Source organism: Microcebus murinus, chromosome 2, assembly GCF_040939455.1.
Source record: "Microcebus murinus isolate Inina chromosome 2, M.murinus_Inina_mat1.0, whole genome shotgun sequence".
NCBI lineage: Eukaryota > Metazoa > Chordata > Mammalia > Primates > Cheirogaleidae > Microcebus > Microcebus murinus.
In genome coordinates, this window is record NC_134105.1 from 22,718,713 (window position 1) to 22,721,789 (window position 3,077).

Here is a 3,077-nt window from a genome sequence, read left to right on the forward strand (position 1 = left end):
GACCTTTGACTGCCGACTCGGCACTGCCCCCTCAAGCACCGCCCCAGAGCGCTCTGCCCAATCCTCGCGCCGGCACCTCCCTCAGCCCAGTCCCCGCCCTGCTCCATCGTGAGGCTCCGCCTCCCTGAGATCTGTCCAGTCTCTGTCACGAGTTCGATCTTAAACTCCTCCCCTGAACCCTCGGTCCAATCCTCATTCAGTCCTGTCCTCAGGCCCCACCCCCAGCCTCCTCGACTCTTTAAGTAGCAGCGGACGTCCAATACGGTGGCTTCTATAGGCCAAGATGGTCCGCAAGCTGTGAGGCGGAGAATTGGGAGCAGAAAGGAGGGTGGGGAGGGAGCCGGGTTGGAACTCGAAAGTTCGGATCCCAGAGCGCAGGACTAGGACCGCCTCCCTAGTGAAACGCGAAACCAGCCGCGTTAGCAGCTGCTTGTAGTTTTTTCGGGCTAATTCAAAAAAACCCAGACTGCGGAGCTCTGGGCCAGAGTTTGGAGGAATGTGGAGAATTCAGAAATGACTTTGATGCAGCCTCTGGAGGGCTGCCAGGATACTGGGGAGACAGATACAATTACCTCCACCTCAGCCATTGGTGATGGCTCAGCTGAGAGATCTGGAGACCGCGGGACGGGGCTGGGGGGAGGAGATTGAGTTCCATTGAGTTGGGAGGAGAGAGATTCCACAGCTCACGTACTTTGTCTTGCCTTCCCTTCTGCAAGGATGCACTCTAGCTAAGGTCCATCCTTCCACTTATGCATTAGATCCCATTGTTTCTTGTCTGCTTAAGGACATAGATCTAGTGATCACCACCCCATCTCTTTTTCCTCTGATGACTGGATTATTCCTGTCATCGTACATACTGTTATTTCTCCCATCTTAAAAGCAAGCAAACAAAAAGCCCGCCCTCCCTGTATCCCACACCATTTCCCTATCCTCTTTACAGCAAAATTCCTAAGTTGCCTATACTGACTATCCAACTCCCTTCTTCTCCCATTCTCTCTTGAACTCACTGTAGTCAGGTTTTTGCCACCCCACAATCCATTGAAATAACTTTTGTTAAGGTCGCCAAGAGCAATGGCCAATATTCAATCCTCTTTTTACTGGAACCATCAGCATCTTACTTGGCAAAGTTAACTATTTCTTTTTTCTTTTTTTTTTGAGACCGAGTTTCCCTCTGTCACTTGGGCTAAAGTGCAGTGGCGTGAGGTCAGCACACAGCAGCAACCTCAAACTCCCATCTTCAAGCAATTCTCCTGCCTCAGCCTCTCAAGTGTCTGGGATTACAGGCACACAGCCACTACGCCCAGCTAATTTTTCTATTTTAGTAGATATGGTGTCTCGCTCTTGGTCAGGGCTCAGGCTGGTCTCGAACTCTTGACCTCAAGAAGTCCTCCTGCCTCGGCCTCCCAGAGTGCTAGGATTACAAGCACCAGGCAAATTTAACCATTTCCTCCTTCAAACACTTTTCTTCACTTGGCTTCCAGGATACAATGGCCTCTTGACTTTCCTCCTCCCCACTTACTGGCAGTGACTTGGTGTTCTTTGCTGTTTTCTCATCCCCTTCTTGTTGCTGAAATGGGACATTCCTTGGGACAGGGCTCAGTCCTTGGCGCTCCCATTTTCAATGTCTATAATCATTCCCCAGATGTTCTCATCAAGTCTCATGATTTTAAATACCATGTATATGCTGGCAACTCTCAAATTTTCTCTTTAGCCCGCACATCTCTCAACACCAAGCTCATTATGTTTATTTGTATGTGTCGTAGGCATATTAAACTTATCATGTCCCCAAACAAACTCCTAATGTATCCACCTCAACTTTCCCCAAACTTCGCTACATTTGCAAATGGCAACCTCATTCCACCAATTGCTCAAGCCAAAAACCTGGCAGTCATCCTTTTTTTTCCTTTGTTTTTTGAGACAGAGTCTCACTCTGTTGCCCAGGCTAGAGTGCCATGGTATCAGCCTAGGTCACAGCAACCTCAAACTCCTGGGCTCAAGTGATCCACCTGCTTCATCCTCCCTAGTAGCTGGGATTACAGGCATGTGCCACCATGCCTGGCTAATTTTTTCTATATATATTTTTTAGTTGTCCAGCTAATTTATTTCTTTCTTTCTTTCTTTCTTTCTTTCTTTCTTTCTTTCTTTCTTTCTTTCTTTCTTTCTTTCTTTCTTTCTCTCTCTCTCTCTCTCTCTCTCTCTCTCTCTCTCTCTCTCTCTCTCTCTCTCTCTCTTTCTTTCATATTTTTTTGAGACAGAGTCTCACTGTGTTGCCCAGGCTGAGTGTCATGGTGTTAGCTTAGCTCACAGCAACCTCAAACTCCTGGGCTCAAGGAATCCTACTGCCTCAGCCTCCCAAGTAGCTGGGACTACAGGCATGCACCACCATGCCCGGCTAATTTTTTCTATATATTTTTAGTTGGACAATTAATTTCTTTCTATTTTTAGTAGAGACAGGGTCTCGCTCTTGCTCAGGCTGGTTTTGAACTCCTGACCTTGAGCGATCTGCCTGCCTCAGCCTCCCAGAGTGCTAGGATTACAGGCGTGAGCCACCGTGCCCGGACTCTATTTTTTTTAGTAGAGACGGGGTCTTGCTCTTGCTCAGGCTGGTCTTGAACTCCTGAGCTCAAACAATACACCCACCTCAGCCTCCCAGAGAGCTAGGATTACAGGCATGAGACACCGTGCCCAGCCTGGGGGTCATCCTTGATTCCTCACTTTGTTACTGCAAAGCTAAGCCTTCAACAAATCCAGATGGCTCTGACATTCAAACAAAACCAGAATCTAGTCACTTCTCATCACCTCCACCGCCATTATTGTAAATCTAAGCCAATATTATCGCTCACCTGGTTGATTTCAGGAGCCTCTTAACTGGTATCTGTGCTTCCACTCTTGCCTTCCTTAAATCTAGTCTTAATTTGTCCTGAAAGTAATCCTTTTAAAAACATAAGTCAGGCCTGTAATCCTAGCACTCTGGGAGGCTGAGGCAGGAGGATGGCTCAAGGTCCGGAGTTTGAGACCAGCCTGAGCAAGAGCGAGACCTCGTCTCCACTAAAATTAGAAACAAATTAATTGGACAA